Raw genomic sequence first — 12,905 nt, 5'->3', positions numbered from 1 at the left:
AACACAGGAAAGGGTGCAATTTCCAAAAGAAGGTACACACTGGTTCCACTGTGTTGTTATTAGGGTAATATTAACTGTACTACACCTTGGCTTCTCCTGTTTTCATTAGTCCTTAATCCGTGAAATAAAGTACAACAGAGAAACACACGGCATGAGCGCATGAGCGCATGTGTAAAGAAATGATTAAAGCCGTCGCTCTCAGTGACGTTCCTTCCTTATGTCCAATTCGACCCAGTTAATCAAAGTCTGCATACATACGTGTCAGAAGGAAAAATTGTGGCGTTGCTTTGTAATTCTTTCAGCAGCCACAGTGATCTACATTTCTACAGATCTACACCACCACTAACTTGGTGGAGGCGAGAAGTGATTTTTTGTTGTGTCACCACCATACTGAGATGGAGAGAGAACACTGTTTCAATATACAGTGGCACAAAGAAAATTGGTGTCCTTAAAAGGTTGGATTTTCCTAATTTTTTGATTAAGGCATTAAGATCAATTTCCAAAGATGTTTTTTATTCCTCTTTTTAATCAATTTTAGCATGGGTGTGTAAACTTATGCAAGCCACTGTAGCAATTGTGTCAGATGATGAAACTCCTATTAGAAGGAGGTAATCATGTGTAGCTGTAAAACAGATATCTGTATTGTCTCATACTTCTGCCGTTGCTGCACAGTGAATTGATATTGGCCAGAGTATTAGCATCTTCTATTTGAGTTGATTTTACATATGTCCTGTGTTGTGTGTGTGTGTGTGTGTGTGTGTGTGTGTGTTGTGTGTGTGTGTGTGTGTGTGTGTGTGTGTGTGTGTGTGTGTGTGTGTGTGTGTGTGTGTGTGTGTGTGTGTGACAGCCAGCTAATTCAGACACTCTGCCAGTTTATAGGATAGTTGTAAGGATATCCACAGAGCTTTATCCTCTTTTCTCACAAGGACATAAACCCTCTTGATGTAAATTATACCAACTTTGGTTTGGTTTGGATAGCATTACATCTCATGAAGATGTCAGCTTTTCAAGATTTGCAGACTTTCAAGCATGAAGGCATTTTGCAATTCACAAAATGTAAAAAAAACAACAACTTTGCCTTAAAGCAAGCAAAAATAGTTAAAAAAACGGTTGCTTCCTTCTGACCTCATTTTGCAATGCTGGACAGCACTAGCTGGCTTGGCCTGTTTGCGGCTGTGTCTGCTCCTTGGGTTGATTGATGCTCCGAGGGACTCACACAGCTGGAAAGGAGGTAGTAAACCAGAGGAGGGAACAAAGACTACAGGGCCACACGGGGTGCAGCAATTAAGCTGTTTTCTTGTTGTTAATTAAAAGCAAATTAGAGACTGCGACAGGAGTTGCTGTCTAGCCTTAATTGCTGACAGCACGTATGCCCAGCCACACCTGTTGTAGCATCTTCACTCACTCATCTTAGTCTTTTTTTTTTCTTCTGGTGTCTTTCTTAGGGACGCAGAGGAAAGACTGGGGAGCCTGGACTCAGAGGCCTGCCTGTAAGTGATATACAGTAACACACACACACACACACACACACACACACACACACACACACACATACATACATACATACATACATACATACATACATACATACATATACATATGAATGTATGTAGTGATTTAACGAGAAACCCTAAAAATTTAGCTTAGACAGTATGATACAGCAGCACTTTGAACAGTTTTTATTTAATGTTTATTTGTAGAAGGACAAGTATGTGGCATAAACAAAAGCCACACTGCACAGCATTTATAGCCTAGGCTAATTTGCAATGCCCATCCCAAGTATGTTATTTTTTAGCTTTTTTACCATTCAAAATCGATATCAATTTAACTTTATTTCACCAAGAATTCCCCTGAGATTACCAATGTCTCTCTAAGTTGAGACTTGGCTAAAATTGGACACATGACAAAAGCTGCAAAGTCATCATACTTAAAAGCATATTAAAGCAAACAGTCAATCAGAACAACAGACATGCAATACAAATCAATCTTAAATAGAGCAATTACACTCTTCATAGTGAAACATCTCTGTAGACTGCATTAATTCCATGCTTAGACTGTATTGATCTGTTCAAATCATCTCCCATAGCCCCATACTGCTGCAAGTAGGCTATATTATTAGCAGAAAACCACAAGCAGTATTTAAGGTAGCTCTTGAGAATGCTTGTATTGATGAGCAGGACAAGTCTGCCTATAAGGCCCATTGACTCCTTGAATTATGGTGTTTTCCTCAGGCGTCCAAACAAATCCCAGACACTGTTTGTGTGTTTGTGTAGTGACCCAAACAGTAAAGGGCACAAACACCACGATGTGTTAAAGAAGACAGCCTGTCAGACTCTTAACTGCTCTGTTGTCAGGACAAACAGGAGTGTTTAGGCATCATGTTGCTTCAAAGCTTTGGATGTCCAATTATTTTTCATGCACTATCGCCCCGATTACACATACACATAGGGTTTGTCTTACTTTATTTCACCCAGAAATCCAAAAAGATTCTGTTCTGCTTCTATCACTGTTATGCTCAATTGGTTCATTATCTTTAGAATACTTGTGCCACTCACTTTTATACCTCTCTCGCATGACTCAATGTATCCACTGCTTCCTTAATAACTCATAAAATTGTAGGACACAAAGTCATAAGGAAAAAGAAAGACAGGATTTAGAAGGTGTGACATTTCTAAATGGCAATGACCTGATGATACCATTAGCATGTGCCAGCTTTGCCTCCATCCCCTGGTATTGGCATTTATGAGTCACCTGTTTTGCTGAGGTAGATCTCAGGGGCAAATCATCTATTCAAAACACACACCAGGGCATCTCTCTCTCTTGTCCATTGGCAGCAGGACAGTGGGAGGGGGCAGCGCTTATTTTCAAAGTCAAATTAGCATTGCAGGACAACAGGAGAGTTTGTGAAAGACATGCAACAAAGGCCACAATCAGAGATAATCTATAGATTGCTGGGGGCCAGCCACGTCTTTTATGAGTGCTAACGTTAGTGCAAAGTTTAGAAAATATACAAGTAAACCTGCAAATTTAAACAAAGGCTAGGAAAGGCTTAGGATAGTTAAAGTGATTTGAGCTGTATCCCTGTTTTACAAACCGTTCCTTACATGCAATTCCAGGGTGAATTGTCAAGATGACTGAGCAGTGTTTATCATAGCAGTCCTCCAAATAGGCAAGGAGTTTAATCATCTGCACTGTGTTGTCTGTATAAAGACTCACCGTGTGTAAGTAGTTGTCTTTGTGTTTGCAGTCAGGAACGGATGTCCCTCTTCGGAAATGGCACCTTTCAGTCAATTGTAGCCTATCTACTGTGCAAGTTAAATAGCTGTTCCCACCCTGCGCTTCCTGCAGCGCAGCACAGCGTGACTCAGTGCTTGTACTCCAAACAGACAGATGGCCATTACATACAGTGCTTTTGCAAAAAGGATCTGCAATCATTTTCATGAAGCCCAGGGGTGCTGTAGCTCACCAGAGGCACATGATATGTGGTGGAAAAAACTCACAAACATGGACCTCTACCTAGCCTCCTAGTCTCTTTGGTGCTACCTGCTTCCTTCACAAACCCAACCCCCCTTTAGCCCCCACCCACCAGGCCTCCAGTGGCCCACTTGTGATCATGCTGAGAGTGAAAGCTATTGTGTAGTGGACAACCTCCTGACCGCAGCTGTTCATTTGATGTATAGGTGTTCGTTTACTGGCGTGTAAGCTCAGGCCGCAGAATTCCTCCTGCTCCCTCTGCCCAGAGGAAGGAGAAGTGTCAGCTGGCCAACCTTGAAAAACAAAGTTGTCTGTATGAGGACACACTTATTATACCTCAAAACAAATGGGATTACAGTAGAGTGTAGAGAGTATACCTTAGGTGAAGGCACAATGGATAGTGGTTTCATTTGGATGAAAAATACCATAGTACTACCATTCCCTTAGCTTAAGAACAAAATGACAAACAGAGGTTACCTTGATCAGGTTTTTATGAGTTTTCAGTAATTGGCAACTGAGTTGCAGCTTTATCTTGTCACTTGAATTGGTCTCGTATCATAACATGAACCGGTAAAACTCACACCTTGACATGGCATAAAGGAAAATAGCTCTGAGATTGTGGGTTGTGCATCATATTTGCTATTGCTACTTCATTTTTATACTGTATGTCTTTTGTTAAATAAATGACTGATGACTTGAACACAGAAAAAAGACACATAAAGCTAATTCCATACCAACACATTGTTTAACAGTGTAGGGTAAAGTGTACACATGTTAAGAAAGTAAACCTACTAATCACGCTAACATACAACTTTCAACTGATTTCAGAATGATGAAAGGTAGAGTAACACCTGCAGGAGAACAAAGCTACTCATTTGAGATTAGATTAAAGGTGGCATTGTGATTAAATAATATGAGTAATCGTTCTTTCTGAGAATGTCAACTCATGCTGATGCACACCACAAAGAATACTTACATTAATTGTGCATGCCAGCCTTGCCCTTGCCATGAATCAGTCATGCCCTCACATTACGTAACAATCTTCACTTTGTCTTCATAAATTCATGCTTACTTGATGACAAGAAAACTCTCACGTCCAAGAGAATCACTATACATTCCATTTGTTAACATGAAACAAAAGCATAGCTGTGCATTTAAAGTAATTTCCCCAATCCAGCATGATAACCGGGAGAAGCTAAACCATCACACCTCAGAGAGGAATGGAGAGTAAGTTTCCAGTAGCAGTAATAATTGAGCAGCGTCAGAGATTCTCAGTGGCATTGAGCATTGTGCATTTTTAGCTTGGACAAAACAGACGCAAGTTAGACTAAACTGCAGCCCGTGTAACATCTGGTGTGAGCCGAGCCCCCTCTCACTCACTCAGCAGAGTGTGAATGTTTTAAAGTGAAAAACAAAAGATCTGTGCCACGCATGATGTGCACATTCACATGAATCACATCTCCATGGCTGTGTCTCCCACTGACAGTCTCCAACGGGCTCTGACAGAAGACTGCAGATATTGATGGAGAGGCAGAGAGGGATGCAGACTGGCTTAATTACAGTTTGATGACTCGAGGTGACTTAAAGTCAACATATCACCCGCAGACTTCTGCAGGTGTACCACGTCTCATCCTAAACACGCTGGGCTTTGTCATTCTTTAAACACATTTGGATAAATACTGGCTGTGCTGCAGTTAATCTCATTTGAAAGGTTTATTAACTTGTTATACCTCTCTGCCAATCCCTTGCCTTTGAATGATGTTACTTGCAGATCTAACAGTGATAGCGATACTATTTTGCCATTAGTCCAAGCCAGAATGCCATGCACAACATTTTTCAGCAAGTGACATCACAGACTAATACTAACTTTCCACCCGATGGGATTTACATTGAGTAATTGCTCAGTGGAAGACCATTTTCTGTGTACAATACAGCATGTGTTTACAGTTACTGTAAGACAGATACTGTATTGTGAGCTGCCTCCAGCCGATAGCACTCCAACAGCGATATAGTTGATAAGATTAATGTAAAATTATGGTGGTCATGAGTTCCCAATGTGGTTGATAAAGCTGAACAGAATTCAATTAGTACTCAAAGTCAATTTTACCACCAGTCCGTCCTCCCTACCTAAAATATTAATAGAACAATCCATCTGTTCATACATCGCAGCAGTGTGCTGACTTAATAACAGCTCATAATTTGGATGAGGAAACAGTGACTATATCTCATTAAATGAATGGTATCACAGTGGCTGCTGTTAGTGAGTGGAAGGAATGGAGGGGCTGAAACGGAATGGCAATTATTGTTTGTTAGAGTCCAGCCGTCGCTCAGGAGGAGTGTGCAAATATGCGGCAACCTTCTTGTCTCTTCTCAGATTGCTAAACAGATGCTCATTGCTCCACAATGTCTCATCACAGAGTATCTGAAGCATTCCCTACAAATCTACGCTCATGTCACACAAAAGAACAATAATTGTTGATGAACAGTGTAATTATTTTTTGCTCTCTGTGTTATGTTTCGACAAAACAAAAATACATCACAACAGACAAACTTTATGAAGTGTCTTTGGAGATGTGAAACAATGTATTTGTCCGACTCCAGATGCATGTAGTGAATCTTAGCCACACATCTGCTATGTAGCTAAAATAGCATATACTAATGTATATAGTATGATGAGTCTTCTGCTGAGGCTTTACGTTCTCTTGCATTTATGTATGTAAAAATGTTCTATCACAAAAATTTTGATTATTCATTCCCTGTACAGTATGTCTTGACCGAGGTGCAATTACATTTGTTTTACATTTATGTTAACTTAGAGTACTCTCCACATAACTGACAGGAAGAAATCCTATTTAAAATACTCTGAGGACAGCTCACCAGCAGTCATAAGTGCCATCTATTGGCAGACAGGGGAATTATTTGAAAATGGAAATGTGCTGCATTGCAACAGGGGCTCGAGTTTATCATTATCCTGCTAGGCATCAACTCCAACTCCATACAAAGTATCACAAAGTCACATATGCTTCTTTTTTCCTACCATGATTACAAATGTGTGGTTTGTTTTATTCTGAAAAGACACAATACTGTATGTTTTTCTGATTACTTATTTATAATGTCTGCCCTTGTTAAGGTTCATCCTCTGAACTTTCTGTCTTTTCGCCCTGCCTTTGCTGTCAGTCACTGTCAATGATCTGCTGTGTTCACATACAGGTTGAGAGGGTTGAGCCTGCAGTCCCAGGGGCAAAAGGGGAGAAAGGAGAGAGAGGAGACCCTGTATGTATTTTCCTGCAGTGACATTTCCAATGCCATCATGTTACAGAGTCATTAACCAGGGCCTCCTCCAACAGGGCCAGCCTGGTGCTGAAGGGGCCAGTGGGATGAAAGGACAAAAAGTAAGTCACATCAATGTCAAGTGTCACACATGATGACTCCCTACTGTTTGTGCTCCCTGGGATTCAACCTGTGTGTGTGTGTGTGTGTGTGCGTGTGCGTGTGCGTGTGCGTGTGCGTGTGCGTGTGCGTTGTAGTTCAAGCAATATAATTGGTATGATATACTAGTCAGAGGTTAAATCTTTTAAGTTAGTTATCTTCTTCGAGTCTGTTTAACTACGAAGGTTCTTTAAAATCATCCAGCAGCAAATAATGATTCATCAGAATGATGAATCAGTAATTTTTTCTTGGTTTTTATCCTTTGTTCCTGAATGCTCGACAAATATCATGTCCTTGACGTTGACAGAGTGTGTCAGTGTGAGTGTTTGGGTATGTACATCTTTTTATGGTTGTACATGTTGTCACGAATCATGGTGGCAATTATGGTTTGCCACTATGTACCATTAGGATAAACAGTTCTTCATGACTGTCTGTGTGCAGTTTTCTCTATCAGGCAGGTCTTGATATATTTTACATGTTAAGTGACAAATTTGACCTTTTGGTGGTGCTTGATGAAAGGCAGAGGATCACCCAAAGTCAGTAGACTTTGTCATATGGGACTCATGGATATGTGTATCAAATTTGATGACCATCCATCCAATGTTGTATTTATTTCACTTAAACTCCAGAAATGTCAACCTCATGATAGCGCTAGAGGAAAAGTCAAGGTATTACCAAATTCAGCAGGATTCATCCCAGGGGACCATATTGGGGATAAGTTGTGCAACTCTTTTAATTAAACCATTAAGTCCTTACCCCAAGGATCCAGGTGTTCACCAAAAATCTGGACGATTGTCTGTTGTTATGTGTATTTTGATCCAGATGGGGATTAAAAACTTTCAAACCTTTTCTGTTTAAAAGTTTGAACACATATGTTTTGAATCACACATTCAGAGGATTGTGTAGGTTTGTTATGGTACAGCATGTATTCTCTTAGTGTTTTGTATTAGTTTATAGTACTGTGTGTTACATGTGGATGTTGTCTTGTGTTTTCTTGTTTTATTAAAAGCACAAAAGTACAGTGGCTTGTAAATTATGAATGGAGGAGTGGAGGCTCACAAATGCAATGCATCACAATTAAGAACTGGCTATAGTTCCCTGGCGCACTCAGTACGCCCATTATAAAGGGTTACACACACTATAAGTACATTCTACAAGAAATGCACAACAGTGAAGTATGCTCTTCTTTCCACTCATCTTGTGGTTCTTATCACATCACTTGAGTTAGCCAGTATTTTCTCTGAAGTCTGGACATATTATTGCTTCCTTTATTGTTGCTCCAAAACCTATTGATGTAGCTGTACAAGGTCACCAGTGGCAACTTGCTTTCAAAAGTAGTTTCTCAAGTGAAATATTTAGGCTGTGTATTGTTTTTCTTCTCTTATTTTTGTACCTATTTTTGTCTCTCTGTTTCTTATTGATGTCTCTGTGTATTTGCAGGGTGATGTTGGCCTTCCTGGTCCTCCTGGTCCTGTGAGTACAATACAGTGGTAAAAGCCCAACTTACAGAATATCACTCATTGTCAGTTAATATGACATTGTATCAATGTTTTGTCAGGAGAGACACCACAACACAGTGGATGACTAACACTAAAATAAATCATCATAACGTCAGTGCCTTGTTCTCTGCAACCAACATTTTTGTGCATAAGTAAGCGGTTCACATCCTACTACGAAAGAAATGTTGGGACCATGGATGAAACATTTACAGCAGTGTAGAGTCATACCTCCAACATCGGGGCATGTCATCTTGTAACCAATTTCCATTCATTGACAACCCTGCAGATTTGTTCTATTTTTAGATATGTATTTTAACTACAAAACAGTGGATCGGTGTTGATAAAGGGCATGCAACATGGTCAGTTGAGATTAGTTGTGTTGAATTTCTCTAAGGAAAAGCTTCCTTTTTTTCAGGTATTGAACTCACTGATATTTGGCAGCAGGTTCCCAGTGAGTAATTATTTTAGCAATGTACAGGAACGCAAAGAAATATGCACTAAATAGCTTGCATAGTCACTGGAAGCTGTGAACTGTGATTTCCTTTCCTATCTAGTATCAAATTAAACACATTTGCATTAGCCATCCCCCACTGATGTCCTAATCTTTCGCTTGGAACAAAAAATCTGTATAGTGTGAATTAATGGGGGCCATACAGTACAATCACTGTTTATGATGTTCATAATTGTAAGTTATAGTAAAAGGATTTTTGTTGGAAGAGTGCTGCTTTTAGTGGAGAAAAAGATTTTTTTTTTAAGAGAAAGTCTGTCGTCATGGTGGCTGTTTGTTCGCTGAAGGTGACACAGGGTGGGTGGACTGGGATGAAAGAACTCATGCTTAGGCATTTTAAAGTCAAAAACACACTGTGACAAATGAGTAAAATATCTGGGAGGGGGCAGTTGTGACTCAAAAATGCTGCAACCATAATTACTCTGTAAAAAAAAGAAAGAAATGAAAGTCTAAAAACGTCAAATGAAAAAATGGAGTTAGAGCCCACGTATAACAAAGTGAGGGGTTTGACATTTAGATGACTCTGTTCTAATGGGCTTGGTCCTAAAGACTCACTGCCTATTTACCCTCTAGACACGAGCTTGGAAACAAAGTTTGATGGCTCTAATTCTCATCACTGCTTGTTAGCAAGCGATTCATATGGAAATTTGACAGCTTAATTATATAGAGCACAAATATCGCTCACCCTCCGCGGGTTTCACTGGTTTTACCAACAAAGTATACTCCCTTAATAAGAATAGATATCAGTATCAATGTAGGCGGTTTTAATAGCCATTCAAAACACGCTTTTATTTTTGAATAAAATTTCCCTAAATTTCATTTCAACCAGGGGCAAGATAAAGAAATGTTATATCCACATTGAAATAGTCAGCTGTGTTCATTGTTGTATATTGAGGTATGGGCCACCCAGGATAGACGTAGGAGATGTATACAGTACTATAGCACACAGCAGAGGGGAAAACATTAGTCATTTGATAAATGAGGCTGTTTGAATATTTAGTACCAGTCTCTGTCTGTGCTCTCTGCTTTCCTGTGGCAAATGATTTTGGCAGTTAAACATTGATTTCCCTTACACAGCAGAAGTAAGGGTTTGGATCATTACCCTCCCTTCATAAACCTTCTTGCGCCTCTGTTTATTAGTGACGGGGCGGAGCAGTGTGCTTACAGGCATGCACGGCCATCACTTCCCCCGACGCCTTTAAAGTGGCAAAACAGTATTTTCAGCTCTGAGGCTGTCCTGTTTTTATTGCTGCCAGTATTGCTTTACAATAGAGTTTTACAATAGAGTTTTATAATATATTAAACTGAATCTGTTATTCCAAGGTATGTTGAGTAAAAGGTTTTTTGCAGTGTGGCAGACATTTCTGATCTGGTACTGATGGAACTGAGACACCGCACCTGCTTTAGTGAGTGACTGCGGGTTGAAGGTTGACTGATTATGCAGACACTCCAGTGGGGCAGTAGGGGATTCACTTCCTTACTAAAGGTTATTTTGACCATTGCTGCTGAAGGACAGCTTCATGTCAATTTTATTTGTACAGCCCTAATCACAGTAGCACTCTCAAAGGGCTCACTGACAAAAATTAGTCCAGAAACAAGGACACTTGCACAGCTGGACACAAAAAAGGAAAATAACCATTGATCTCAACAGGCACATTCTTCCAAATGGAAGTGCCGCGGGGTCACCACAATTTCCCCTATCTGGATATGTCATTTAATTTCAAGATTGCTTCCATTGTCTCTCGTTTCTTTAATATTATGCAAAACCCACCCAAGACTGGTTATAACTGCATATTGGGTGAAACATGTGGTTAACACAGCACAAAGGGCTAAAGTCATTAAATGTAAGAGTTCTGATGATTATAGATAGATAGATAGATAATTAGATTTGTTCTGAGATTGCTTTGCTCAGTTTTTAATACATGTGGCTTTTAACATTGGCCTTGCGTTTGAAACCTTTTGTGCAGTCAAAAAAAGTCAAAACGCTGGACTAATGTTCTGTTTATAGATGTGTGGATCAAAATTTTTTTTGCATATATATATATACACTGGATGTGGTCACTTATGTCAGTAGTTCCGGATTACATTTCTTTGGAATTGTTCCTTTTAAAATCAAAAAATTGATTGTTTGGCTTTTGGAGAGCAATTAATCTTCAATGTTTCCTGGGTAGGATTTACACCTATATTCTTATTGATTAAGTGCTATCAGATCTCGTTCTAAACAGTTGCGATGTTAATGTCAGGTCTTTGATTTGATGTTACCTGTACAAAGAATGTATGAGGATCAAGTCTGTAAACTCTGTAAAACACTTTGATTCCCAGTAATTGCTGCTTGATTTAGAAATGAATGTGGACTTTTCTCCTCTTCACCTGGAGTAGCAGTATCATGGGTGACTGTTTAGGGACACTGTGTTCTTTTTCATTACTTCTAGGTGATGACAGCTCATGGATTGAGACAGCTCTCTGAAACTGTAAGCAGCTGTTTTTATCACACACCTGAATGTTTATGCACAGTACCTGTTGTTCCTCTTGTACACTTACAGGTTCACCTAAGCCAGAATCTGAAGTGGTCTGTTTTCTTTTTTGTTTGAGGATGCAATGACGGAGAAGACACAAAAGGGAGAAAAGGGAGATGAGGTAATTATTTCCCTCATTGTTATTTCTCCGTAAAGACAATAAAACCATAAGAAAGTCAGTATTAGTTTTCAATGCAATACTACAGCGTAAAATTGATTTAACATCAACAAAAGCAGTGTTGACATTCAGATTAGTTTGATGTTGTCTTTGTGCTGCACAGAGGTGGAGCACAGAATAAATTGTGGTGCAATTGTTTCAAGGACCGCAAAACAACAGATGCATCTCCTTGAGGCAAGCAGATTAGAAAGGCCACTTATGCAGCTATTGACCGAACATCAAAAGACTGCCAGCTAAATGAAAAAGAAGAAAATAAATTACATGTAAAGATGTAAGGATCTGCAAATGAAAATGTCTTAAATTGTATCAAAACCAAACACTCGGCATATCACCATGATGAGTGTAAGTGGTTTGAGGGCATGGCAAAAAGGTTTTGTATGTTATCTCAGTGGTGATATTTTTTTCTTTTTTAAAAGACTCTGCTTTTTTGTATTCACATTCTTAGAACAAAGAAGCAAACTTGGCAAAAGAAACACTGTTCATTTAACCTGTACACAATAAAAAAGCCAAATTCATGAAGGCCATTTAAAAAAAAAAAAACTTACTCCAGTCAGCATCAAGAATGGCTTACATGACAATTTCCTTATGTATACATCTTAAGAAATGATGGTTGTCTATTTCTTTTACTTTCCACAGGGAGAGAGAGGACCGCAAGGCTTCAAGGTAACTTGTTGAGGAATTAGTACTTGCACTAGAAATATCTACTGCCAACAAAGTAAGGCTCCAAAGCCATTTTTGTCCATTAAGTATCACTTTTCTTTTATTGTAGAAAAGATAATAGATGTCCAGTTTGGTGTTTTTTGAGCGGTTGTTTCTAGCGAACACACCACAATAATTATCTTCCATTTGGAACTGAAGCAGACTTTCACTCTTTCTGCTGTCGACTTCCATGCCTCTCCAAACTGTTTTATCTTGAATTCAGATTTTCTATTGTGACAGGCCTAATGTTTTTTTTCTCCTCCATTTTTCTGCCTCCCCCATACCTCTCACTCTCCTTTGTTGGTGCTGTGACAGGGAAACACCGGGCTGCCAGGACTCAAGGGAGATCAAGGACCAGAGGTGAGTCTTTGTATTTATTTCATGTAAGCTGTGCCACTTACAGTGGGTCAAACGGAGACTAAACCTGCTGAACATAACAACAGTGAGATGAACGTGTTCAGTTTATTTAATAATAGAACTGGATAAAAGATTTGATGCTGTTACTGGTAAAACTTGATCGTAAGGTTATATAACTAGAAATGTAAACATCTCATTGTATTTACCTTTTCACTGTTTTTTCTAGCTGGCTTTGGTGAAAGTTT

General features: G+C 39.4%; 1 long non-coding RNA gene across 1 annotated transcript; it reads left to right on the top strand.

The window, feature by feature from the left end:
• Positions 1-1,444: 1,444 nt before the first annotated feature.
• LOC116674509 (uncharacterized) lies at positions 1,445-12,664 on the top strand. The gene is made up of 8 exons (XR_004328119.1): positions 1,445-1,490; positions 6,685-6,747; positions 6,822-6,866; positions 8,344-8,376; positions 11,343-11,381; positions 11,503-11,547; positions 12,241-12,267; positions 12,619-12,664. It is a non-coding gene; the product is annotated as an uncharacterized LOC116674509 (long non-coding RNA).
• Positions 12,665-12,905: the final 241 nt, after the last annotated feature.

Source organism: Etheostoma spectabile, unplaced genomic scaffold, assembly GCF_008692095.1.
Source record: "Etheostoma spectabile isolate EspeVRDwgs_2016 unplaced genomic scaffold, UIUC_Espe_1.0 scaffold00000493, whole genome shotgun sequence".
Classification (NCBI taxonomy): Eukaryota; Metazoa; Chordata; class Actinopteri; order Perciformes; family Percidae; genus Etheostoma; species Etheostoma spectabile.
Note: the sequence above shows the minus strand (reverse complement) of the source record. Positions and strands in the feature narration are given on the sequence as shown.